Genomic DNA, 13223 nt, shown 5'->3' with positions numbered 1-13223 from the left:
CGGCCACCAAGGCCGACACATTTACGTTCAAGATCAACTACCAGAGCCTAGACCATTCCTCAATTCTCTGGAGGTCGTTCTGCAAAACGTTACTACCTTCTCGCGTTGCCACTTTGTTATGAACAACCGCATCGTCTGCGTACAGTCTTGTAGAGCATCCGACGCATCTACTAGATCATTTATATATATTGTAAACAGTAACGGTCCTATCATACCTCCTTGGGGTACACCGGAAATTACCTTCACATCTGTCGACTTTGTTCCGTTAACAGCGACGTCTTGAGTTCTGTCTGCAATGAAATATTGAATCCAATCGCAAATCTGCTCCGATACTCGATAAGCTCGTTTTTTTTTTCACTAAACCGCAGTGCGCAACGGTGTCAAATGCCTGCCTGAAGTCAAGGAACAAGGCATCAACCTGAGCGCCATTGTCTACGGCACTATGTGTCTCATGGAGGAACAGAGCGAGATGAGTATCGCAGTATCTCTGTTTCCGGAATCCACGTTGATTTTTATAGAGGAGATTTTCCTTCCCCGAGAACGTCATAATTCAGAATGGTTCAAATGGCTCTGAGCACTATGGGATTTAACATCTGAGGTCATCAGTCCCCTACAACTTAGAACTACTTAAACCTAACTAAGCTAAGGACATCACACACATCCATGCCCGAGGCAAGATACGAACCTGCTACCGTAGCGGTCGCGCGGTTCCAGACCGAAGCGCGTAGAACCGCTCGGCGAAACCAGCCTGCAACGTCATAATTCTTGAGCACAAAACGTGTTCCTTAATTCTACAACGTCAACCACATAGGACTGTAGCTGTGTGCATCTGTCTTACGGCCCACTCGTGAATGAGATCCCAGTGGCCGCGCGGGATTAGCCGAGCGGTATGGGGCGCTGCAGTCATGGACTGTGCGGCTAGTCCTGACGGAGGTTCGAGTCCTTCCTAGGGCATAGGTGTGTGTGTTTGTCCTTAGGATAATTTAGGTTAAGTAGTGTGTAAGCTTAGGGACTGATGACCTTAGCAGTTAAGTCCCTTAAGATTTCAAACACATTTGAACATTTGAACAAGATCCCAGTGGATTCGGACATGGAGTTAGTTGCCACAATTGTAGCTGCCTGTGATGTGACTCGAAACACACCACGAGTATTTGTCTGGGTGCGTTGGAATTTTGTTCGCCAACATCATGCTTTCATTGAGGTTGATGACAGTCAGTTTCAGCAAATTTTGTAAGATACATTACAGATGGTACGTACATTGTGTGAGAGATGGTATTTGCAGTAACTGTAACTAATGTAAATACACACTGAAGAGTTAAACAAACTGGTACACCTGCCGCATATCGTGTAGGTCCCTTGCGAGCACGCAGAAGTGCCGCAACACGACGTGCCATGGACTCGACTAATGTCTGAAGAAGTGCACAATGGACACGAACGGATGCAGGTGATGAGACAGTATGATTACGTACGTGTCACCTGTCAGAGTCGTATCTAGACGTATCAGGGGTCCGCACACGCCTTACACCATTACAGAGCTTGAACAGTCCCCTGCTGATATGCAGGCTCCATCGATTGATGAGGTTGTCTTCATATTTGTACACGTCCGTTAGCTCGATACAATTTGAAACGAGACTCATCCGACCAGGCAACATATTTCTAGTCATCAATAGTCCAATGTCGGTGTTGACAGGCCCAGGCGAGGTGTAAGGCATTGTCATGCAATCACCGACGGCACACGAGTGTCTCCTAAAGCCCATATCGATGATGATTCGTTGAATGCTTCGCACTCTGACGCTTGTCGATGTCCCAGGATTGAAATCTGCAGCAATTTACGGAACGGTCGCACTTCTGTCACGTTGAACGATTCTCTTCGGTCGTTGTTCGTCCCGTTCTTACAGGATCCTTTTCTGGCCACAGCGATGTCGGGAGATTTTACCCGATTCCTGATATTCACGGTTCACTCGTGAAATCGTCTTAAGGGAAAATCCCTACTTCATCGCTACCTCGGAGGTCCTACTGTACGTGGGCCGACTATGCCACCACGTTCATACTTACTTAAATCTTGATAAACAGCCATTGTCGCAGGACTAACAACTGCGCCAGACACTTGTCTTATGTAGGCATTGCCGACCGCAGCGGCCATTCTGTCTGTTTACATATCTCTGTATTTCAATACGCATGCCTGTATCAGTTAGTTTGCCGCTTCGGTGTAAAAAAAGTGCACAGTAATGTTATTTTATTCCTATTATCTCCTTATGCTGGCTTCCCAGACCCGCGAGGCGTACCTCAAATTTTTCAGTGGAGCATCCTCTATGTCCTGTTAAATTTCTGCATCTACATCGACATCGATACTCTGCAAATCACCTTTAAGTGCCTGGCAGAGGGTTCATCGAACCACCTTCACAATTCTCTATTATTCCAATCGCGTATAGCGCGCGGAAAGAATGAACAGCTATATATTTCCGTACGAGCTCTGATTTCCCATATTTTATCGTGGTGATCGTTCCTCCCTATGTAGGTCGGTATCAACAAAATATTTCCGCATTCGGAGGAGAAAGTTGGTGATCGGAATTTCGTGAGAAGATTCCTTCGCAACGTAAAACGTCTTTCTTTTAATGATGTCAAGCTCAAATCCTGTATCATTTCTGACAGATTCTCCCATATTACGCGATAATACAAAACGTGCTGCCTTTCTTTGAGCTTTTTCGATGTACTCCGTCAGTCCTATCTCGTAAGGATCCCACACCGCGCAGCAGTATTCTGAAAGAGGACGGACAAGCGTAGTGTAGGCAGTCTCCTTAGTAGGTCTGTTACATTTTCTAAGTGTCCTGCCAATAAATCGCAGTCTTTGGTTAGCCTTCCCCACAACATTTTCTATGTTTTCCTTCCGATTTAAGTTCTTCGTAATTGTAATACCTAGGTATTTAGTTGAATTTACGCCTTTGAGATTAGACTGATTTATCATGTAACCGAAGTTTAACGAGTTCCTTTTAGCGCTCATGTGGATGACCTCACACTTTTCGTTATTCAGGGTCAACTATTACTTTTCGCACCATTCAGGTATCTTTTCTAAATCGTTTTGGAGTTTGTTTTGGTCTTCTGATGACTTTATTAGTCGATAAACAACAGCGTCATCTGCAAACAACCGAAGACGGCTGCTCAGATTGCCTCCCAAATCGTTTACATAGACAAGGAACAGCAAAGGGCCTATTACACTACCTTGGGGAACGCCAGCCATCACTTCGGTTTTACTCGACGACTTTCCTTCAATTACTACGTACTGTGACCTCTCTGACATGAAATCACAAATCCAGTCACATAACTGAGACGATTTCCATAAGCACGCAATTTCACTGCAAGCCGCTTGTGTGGTACACTGTCAAAAGTCTTCCGGAAATCCAGAAATACGGAATCAATGTGAAGTCCCTTGTCAATAGCACTCAACACTTCATGTGAATAAAGAGCTAGTTGTGTTTCACAGGAACGATGTTTTCTAAACCCATGTTGACTGTGTGTCAATAGACCATTTCCTTCGAGGTAATTCATAATGTTCGAACACGATATATGTTCCAAAAACCTGCTGCATATCGACGTTAATGATATGGACCTGTAATTTAGTGGATTACTCCTACTACCTTTCTTTAATATTGGTGTGACCTGTGCAACTTTCCAGTGTTTGGGTACGGATATTTCGTCGAGCAAACGGTTGTATATGATTGTCAAGTATGGAGCTAAAGCATCAGTATACTCAGAAAGGAACGTAATTGGTGTACAGTCTGGACCAGAAGACTTGCTTTTATTAAGTGATTTAAGTTGCTTCACTACTGCGAGGATATTTACTTCTACGTTACTCATGTTGGCAGCTGTTCTTGATTCGTATTCTGGAGTATTTACTTCATCTTCTTTTGTGAAGGCATTTCGGAAGACTGTGTTTACTATGCTTTGGCAGCACTGTCTTACGCTCTTACGGAAACACCCTGTCAGATTTCCTAACGATAGTAAACATGAATAACACTACTGTTCATTGCCTCCCGTTCTACATGTCACAGGGGATGGCAACTCTTAATCATTTAGATACCCGCATATAGTGTCTGCGTATAGAAAGTTACATTGACATCCGACTATGTTTTCTTGGTGAGCCACTCTTTTTCTTTCAGGGAGTATACTGAACATTAGAGTGCTGCAACGCTCTGTGTTTGACCCGTCACGGCTCGCCTGTTGACGTGGGGACCGAGCCGCTTGTGTCCGGCCCCACACGACTCGGCTCGGCCACGTACTCGCCCCATGTCTGATGTCCGGATTCCGGACACGCGGATAAGAGAGAGCATGACCGGCCACCGGTGACGTCTCACCTCGCCTCTACCCGGCTCGCTGCACTGTACTTTACTGTACAGATCCAACGCCTCTCTCTCTCTCTCTCTCTCTCTCTCTCTCTCTCTCTCTCTCTTTTAATACAAAAGTAACATTTCCAAGAACGGGTACGTGACACAGCTAAATTCATAAAGCACCTGGAAAGTAAAATGATATTTCAATACAATCGCGGATAGAAGACGAGTCTCATGTCCAAACAAAAGAGATATTTTTCCTTTTATTTATAGGAAACATTAAATAAGTGTTTTCCCTGTAATCTAGAAGACAACCATCTTCATAAAGAAAGCATACAAAGAACACTGAACATTTACAGTCGTAACTTGTCATACGTTTCAATTGTTTGCAACATAAACAAAATTATAGTTATTGTTGATCAGCAGGAAATCACTACCGCGTTCCGGATTTAATTGGCTGCGGCAATTTGTTAGTAACATGCCGGCTTTACTAAAGCACCTTTCATTAGGTGCGCTTGTTGCTGGGATACATAAAATACCTCTTGCAACTGCAGCCAAACCTGGCAGATCTGTTTCATGTCTGCTCCACCACTTTAAGATGTCATCATCATCTCCGGGGTGCATTAAAATGTACAGATCTACTTCATCCGCTGCGGATGATCGGTTGTTCCTCCATTCCTTGAAACGAGCTCTCTTTCTGGGTGGTGATGACACAGTACTTGAAGGATCTATGATAATAAACAAAAGAGACAAGTAATACAAAACTGATATGGAAATCATCGAAACATTCCCGTAAGAGACCGATGACCTCGCTGTTTGGTCTCTCCCCCCAAACAACCCGACCCCCGTTCCCATAAAAACGAGATGTTTTACGTTAATGAAATATTATACGAGTCACAACATTCCCGTTTCTCTATAATATACTTTCCACTAACTATGCAAAAACGATTATGTTAATGACTGAATGTTGTACCTGCGTACGTAGCACACATTTGTCGCACATTGTTAAGAATTTCCTGCTTTTCACTTATTTCAAGCATATTAAGATAACGGAAGGACGGCCAAAGAAACGATCTTTGTGAGGTTTCTTGCAACTGTGTTTCTTTAAATGAGTGGTTCCCGACTGGAGAAACAATAAAGTGGAGCAGTTTATGCACGACACGTACCCAGTAGACGCACTGTTTTCATCTACAACCAACAGAAATGTAATCCATACTTGGCTTTTTAGACCTTCCCGTTTCTTTAATGTGTAAACATTGGTTTCAATCTTACGTCTTACTACACTGGCTTCCTCGCGTTGCATGATTACAGAGAGAGACACACCACAAATAAGAAGCCCGTACTGGCTGCAGTCTCACACGGATAATGACACGTGTAATGTGTTTGAAGTTATGTGCTACGTATTCGGTCACGGCTTCTATGCTCGGTCACAAGAACTAGTGCGGGTAGCCTATCCAATTAGGGTGTGCTCGCCCCACCTCGTATTTTGTGCTCGCTTACTCGGTCATGCAGGACTCTACTGAACATCCCTTGGAATCTAATCTATGAAGTACAGAAAGTGGTGCTGTTGATGACGCGACCCTTTGGATTACAGTAATGGCCCACGCAGCAGCTGTAAGACAGAGCGGCAGACACTCGGCTCCGTGGCCGCTCGCCTGCGCAGTGCATTCCGCGCCGCAGGGGGCGTCAGAAATAACGGCGGTTATCTGCCTGCCGGCACTGAGCGCTCTAAGAATACCACGCGGCGCGGCCGACTCCCGCCTCACCTGCGCCGCCGCCGCCGCCGCCCCCAGCCGTCGGCTGCTCTCCGAGTGAAGAAGCGCCACGCCAACACACCGGCCGGCGGCTGCAGGCACTTCCGCCCTGCGGGCACCCACCCACGGCTCCATCAACATCCGGCCAGTGCTCTGGCCACGTTTACACTGATGAGCCAAAACATTATGACCACCTGCTTCATAGCTTGTTTGTCCGTCCTCGGAACGAAATGCATCACCGATTCTGCGCGTCAGGAATCCGACAGTTTGTTAGCGTGTTTGTGGAGGAATGTGACACAACAAGTGTCTACGCACAGGACGTGCAATTCGCGTAAATAACGGGCCGCTGATTTGTGTACTCGGTGATGACGCCCAACAGCGACCCAGGTGGGTTCCATAGGATTTACATCGGGCGAATTTGGTCGCCGAGACGTCAACGTCAGTTCACTATAATGCTTCTGAAACCACTGTAGTACGGTTCTGGCTCCGGGCAAATGTACTGCTCAAACATGACATCGCCATTTGGGAAGACATCCAGCATGGAGCACTGCAGGTGGTTCACATCTGTCAGCGTGTCTTCGATTACAGGTCCCGAGCAAGCGCAGGAGAATGTCTCCCATAGCATAATACTGCTCCCACCAGCCCGTGTCACTACCGCACTGTATGTTTCGAGCCGCCGTTCACCTCGATGACGGCGTTTGTGGAGACGAGCCGCGACCTAGTGTCGCAAAAAATCTAATTTACCCGAGAAGCCGACACGTTTCCATTGATCGATGGTCGAATCTCGATGGTCCCGTGGCCACTGCAATCGTAATTGACGGTCTCGTTGGCTCAACATGTGAACACGTAGGTATGGTCTGCTGCGGACCCCCGGGCTCAACAATGTATGATCAACGTTGTGCTCCAAAACAATTCTGTGTGTACCAGCATTGTGCTCTTTCGGCAGATATGCCCCATATCACCATCTGAAGGGCTTATTTCTATAGTGGTTCAGGTCCACTTTTATTCATTCTGAGATACAGAGTCTCAAAGTTGAAAGAGTGCTGAAAAATCTGCAGCTGAGATACCACAAATATTCAAGTATATATACATATAAATACATATATATATATGATTGAAGCGATTTCACAGCTCTACAATAACTTTATTATTTGAGATATTTTCACAATGCTTTGCACACACATACAAAAACTCAAAAAGTTTTTTAGACATTCACAAATGTTCGATATTTGCCCCTTTAGTGATTCGGCAGACATCAAGCCGATAATCAAGTTCCTCCCACACTCGGCGCAGCATGTCCCCATCAATGAGTTCGAAAGCATCGTTGATGCGAGCTCGCAGTTCTGGCACGTTTCTTGGTAGAGGAGCTTTAAACACTGAATCTTTCACATAACCCCACAGAAAGAAATCACATGGGGTTTAGTCGGGAGAGCGTGGATGCCATGACATGAATTTCTGATCATGATCTCCACCACGACCGATCCATCGGTTTTCCAATCTCCTGTTTCAGAAATGCCGAACATCATGATGGAAGTGCAGTGGCGCACCATCCTGTTGAAAGATGAAGTCGGCGCTGTCGGTCTCCAGTTGTGGCATGAGCCAATTTTCCAGCATGTCCAGATACACGTGTACTGTAACGTTTTTTTCGCAGAAGAAAAAGGGGCCGTAAACTTTAAACCGTGAGATTGCACAAAACACGTTAACTTTTGGTGAATTGCGAATTTGCTGCACGAATGCGTGAGGATTCTCTACCGCCCAGATTCGCACATTGTGTCTGTTCACTTCACCATTAAGAAAAAATGTTCTTCATCACTGAAAACAAGTTTCGCACTGAACGCATCCTCTTCCATGAGCTGTTGCAACCGCGCCGAAGATTCAAAGCGTTTGACTTTGTCATCGGGTGTCAGGGCTTGTAGCAATTGTAAACAGTAAGGCTTCTGCTTTAGCCTTTTCCGTAAGATTTTCCAAACCGTCGGCTGTGGTACGTTTAGCTCCCTGCTTGCTTTATTCGTCGACTTCCGCGGGCTACGCGTGAAACTTGCCCGCGTTCAACCGTTTCTTCGCTCACTGCAGGCCGACCCGTTGACTTCCCCTTACAGAGGCATCCAGAAGCTTTAAACTGCGCATAACATCGCCGAATGGAGTTAGCAGTTGGTGGATCTTTGTTGAACTTCGTCCTCAAGTGTCGTTGCACTGTTGTGACTGACTGATGCGAGTGCATTTCAAGCACGACATACGCTTTCTCGGTTCCTGTCGCCATTTTGTCTCACTGCGCTCTCGAGCGCTCTGGCGGCAGAAAGCTGAAGTGCGGCTTCAGCCGAACAAAACTTTATGAGTTTTTCTACGTATCTGTAGTGTGTCGTGACCATATGTCAATGAATGGAGCTACAGTGAATTTATGAAATCGCTTCAATCATTTGTAATAGCCCTGACAACTTGGGCCCACGGCTTTGTTGCGTCTGCGCCACAGTCCAACCGTGCCATCAGCTCTTACCAATTGAAATCGAGACTCATCTGACGGTTCTCCAATCGGCCAGCGTCCAACCGATAGGGTCACCGGCACAGGAGAAGCGCTGCAGGGGATTTAGCAAAGGCAGTTGCGTCGGTCGTTTGCTTCCATGACCGATTAACGTCATATTTTGCCACACTGTCCTGACGGATACCTTCTTTGCACGTCACACTCTGATTTCTACGACTCTTTCACGAGGTGTCGCTTGTCTGTTGGTACTGACATCTGCGCGAACGCCGCTCCTCTCGGTCATTATGTGATGGCCGTTGGCCACTGTCTACGGCGATAGGTAATGCCTGAAACTGGATATTCTCGGCACACTCCAGACACTGTGGATCTCGGAATATTAAATTCCCAAACGATTTCGGAAATGGAATGGCCCGTGCTTTTAGCTCCAACTACCATCCGCGTTCAAATCCCATCGTGCGGCCATTATCACGGCGGACACAGTTTCATACGAATCACCACAGTCCAAATGACAGCTCCGCCAATGCACTGCCCTTTTATGCCTAGTGTATGCGATACAAACATCATCTGTATATGTGCATATCGCTTAAAGTTACAGCTCATTAGGAAATTTATCTGCACTGGTTCTTCCCATGCGGTAGTTATGAATGCAACATGGAAACGGGGTGGGGTGCGAATAGGGTGGTACGATAATAGAGCAAGAAGCATCCATCGCTGCACAACGTAAGGTGGCATCCTGAATGTAGTTGTAGGTGCAGAACTTGCGGGCGTGAGTGCACTAACGTTCACGGCTCTTCACAGAACGTGGGGCTCGGAGCTTTGTCTGCTCTGTAAAGTATATATATACAGGGCTATTACAAATGATTGAAGCGATTTCATAAATTCACTGTAGCTCCATTCGTTGACACGTGGTCACGACACACTACAGATACGTAGAAAAACTCATAAAGTTTTGTTCGGCTGAAGCCGCACTTCAGCTTTCTGCCGCCAGAGCGCTCGAGAGCGCAGTGAGACAAAATGGCGACAGGAACCGAGAAAGCGTATGTCGTGCTTGAAATGCACTCACATCAGTCAGTCACAACAGTGCAACGACACTTGAGGACGAAGTTCAACAAAGATCCACCAACTGCTAACTCCATTCGGCGATGTTATGCGCAGTTTAAAGCTTCTGGATGCCTCTGTAAGGGGAAGTCAACGGATCGGCCTGCAGTGAGCGAAGAAACGGTTGAACGCGGGCAAGTTTCACGCGTAGCCCGCGGAAGTCGACGAATAAAGCAAGCAGGGAGCTAAACGTACCACAGCCGACGGTTTGGAAAATCTTACGGAAAAGGCTAAAGCAGAAGCCTTACCGTTTACAATTGCTGCAAGCCCTGACACCCGATGACAAAGTCAAACGCTTTGAATTTTCGGCGCGGTTGCAACAGCTCATGGAAGAGGATGCGTTCAGTGCGAAACTTGTTTTCAGTGATGAAGCAACATTTTTTCTTAATGGTGAAGTGAACAGACACAATGTGCGAATCTGGGCAGTAGAGAATCCTCGCGCATTCGTGCAGCAAATTCGCAATTCACCAAAAGTTAACGTGTTTTGTGCAGTCTCACGGTTTAAAGTTTACGGCCCCTTTTTCTTCTGCGAAAAAAACGTTACAGTACACGTGTATCTGGACATGCTGGAAAATTGGACCATACCACAACTGGAGACCGACAGCGCCGACTTCATCTTTCAACAGGATGGTGCTCCACTGCACTTCCATCATGATGTTCGTCATTTCTGAAACAGGAGATTGGAAAACCGATGGATCGGTCGTGGTGGAGATCATGATCAGAAATTCATGTCATGGCATCCACGCTCTCCCGACTTAACCCCATGCGATTTCTTTCTGTGGGGTTATGTGAAAGATTCAGTGTTTATACCTCCTCTATCAAGAAACGTGCCAGACCTGTAAGCTCGCATCAACGATGTTTTCGAACTCATTGATGGGGACATGCTGCGCCGAGTGTGGGAGGAACTTGATTATCGGCTTGATGTCTGCCGAATCACTAAAGGGGCACATATCGAACATTTGTCAATGCCTAAAAAAACTTTTTGAGCTTTTCTATGTGTGTGCAAAGCATTGTGAAAATATCTCAAATAATAAAGTTATTGTAGAGCTGTGAAATCGCTTCAATCATTTGTAATAACCCTGTACAAGCTAGTAATGGCTCCATAATGCTGTGGGCTGTGTTTGCATCGGAAGGACTGGGTACTCTGACCCATCTGAACCTATCGTTAACTGGAAATGGTTATGTTCGGTTACTTGCAGGCCATTTGCAGCCATTCTTGGTCTTCCTGCTCCCAACAAGGGATGGAACTTTTATGGATGACTACCCGCCATGTCACCGAGCCACAGTTGTTCGCGATTGGTTTGAAGAACATTCTGGGCAGTTCCAGCAAATGATTTGGCCACCCATTTCGACCGATATGAATCGCATCGAACATTTAAGGGACATAATCGAGAATTCAGTTCGTGCCCAAAAAGCTTGCATCACCAACACTTTCGCAGTTATGGACGGAAGCATGGGTGAGTATTTCCGCAGGGTAGTCTCAGTGACTTGCTCAATCCATGCTAGACTGAGCTGCACGACGCCGGGCAGCAGAAGGTCCGACACGATATTAGGACGTACCCCATGACGTGTGTCACCTCGGTGTGTATCTTTCACTTCAAAATATTTACTGTCAGACACGTATTCAGGCAGGTAGGCCACCATCACTGGCGTCTGATACAGAGAATAAACAAACAGATGTACTCATAGCTATGTCAATAACACAGAACATTCTGTACACACCGTAGTAGAAGCTCAAGATTACTAAAACACTGTGTACGTCTACACCAACCGACGTTTCTGTCAAGTCTGACACAGTGCCCCACGGCAGATTGTTAACGAAGGTCCGAGCATCCGGAACGAGTTCTCAGGTACGTGAGTGGCTCGAACATAAGCAGTAGAACCCGGTACGTTGTCTTGGACGGTGAGTGTTTGGTGGAGACAGCCGCGTAGGATAGCCGCGCGGTCTAGGGCGTCTTGTCACGGTCCACGCGGCTCCCCCCGTCGGAGGTTCTAGTCCTCCCTCGGGCATGGGTGTGTGTGTTGTCCTTAGTGTAAGTTAGTTTAAGTTAGGTTAAGTAGTGTGTAAACTTAGTGACCGATGACCTGAGCAGTTTGGTTCCATAAAACCTTACCACAAATTTCAAAAAAACTTTAGTGCAGACAAAATTTTCTAAGGAGTGCCCGGGGGGAAGTGTGATAACAACGCTCTCGCAGTACATACAGGGTGTTTCAAAAATGACCGGTATATTTGAAACGGAAATAAAAACTAAACGAGTAGCGATAGAAATATACCGTTTGTTGCAATATGCTTGGGACAACAGTACATTTTCAGGCGGACAAACTTTCGAAATTACAGTAGTTACAATTTTCAACAACAGATGGTGCTGCAAGTGATGTGAGAGATATAGAAGACAACGCAGTCTGTGGGTGCGCCATTCTGTACGTCGTCTTTCTGCTGTAAGCGTGTGCTGTTCACAACGTGCAAGTGTGCTGTAGACAACATGGTTTATTCCTTAGAACAGAGGATTTTTCTGGTGTTGGAATTCCACCGCCTAGAACACAGTGTTGTTGCAACAAGACGAAGTTTTCAACGGAGGTTTAATGTAACCAAAGGACCGAAAGCGATACAATAAAGGATCTGTTTGAAAAATTTCAACGGACTGGGAACGTGACGGATGAACGTGCTGGAAAGGTAGGGCGACCGCGTACGGCAACCACAGAGGGCAACACGCAGCTAGTGCAGCAGCTGATCCGACAGCGGCCTCGGGTTTCCGTTCGCCGTGTTGCAGCTGCGGTCCAAATGGCGCCAACGTCCACGTATCGTCTCATGCGCCAGAGTTTACACCTCTATCCGTACAAAATTCAAACGCGGCAACCCCTCAGCGCCGCTACCATTGCTGCACGAGAGACATTCGCTAACGATATAGTGCACAGGATTGATGACGGCGATATGCATGTGGGCAGCATTTGGTTTACTGACGAAGCTTATTTTTACCTGGACGGCTTCGTCAATAAACAGAACTGGCGCATATGGGGAACCGAAAAGCCCCATGTTGCAGTCCCATCGTCCCTGCATCCTCAAAAAGTACTGGTCTGGGCCGCCATTTCTTCCAAAGGAATCATTGGCCCATTTTTCAGATCCGAAACGATTACTGCATCACGCTATCTGGACATTCTTCGTGAATTTGTGGCGGTACAAACAACTGCCTTAGACGACACTGCGAACACCTCGTGGTTTATGCAAGATGGTGCCCGGCCACATCGCACGGCCGACGTCTTTAATTTCCTGAATGAATATTTCGATGATCGTGTGATTGCTTTGGGCTATCCGAAACATACAGGAGGCGGCGTGGATTGGCCTCCCTATTCGCCAGACATAGACCCTGTGACTTCTTTCTGTGGGGACACTTGAAAGACCAGGTGTACCGCCAGAATCCAGAAACAATTGAACAGCTGAAGCAGTACATCTCATCTGCATGTCAAGCCATTCCGCCAGACACGTTGTCAAAGGTTTCGGGTGATTTCATTCAGAGACTACGCCATATTATTGCTACGCATGGTGGATATGTGGAAAATATCGTACTA

The sequence above is a fragment of the Schistocerca cancellata genome, chromosome 1, assembly GCF_023864275.1.
Source record: "Schistocerca cancellata isolate TAMUIC-IGC-003103 chromosome 1, iqSchCanc2.1, whole genome shotgun sequence".
In the NCBI taxonomy this organism is placed as follows: domain Eukaryota; kingdom Metazoa; phylum Arthropoda; class Insecta; order Orthoptera; family Acrididae; genus Schistocerca; species Schistocerca cancellata.
This window is presented reverse-complemented; position numbering follows the sequence as displayed.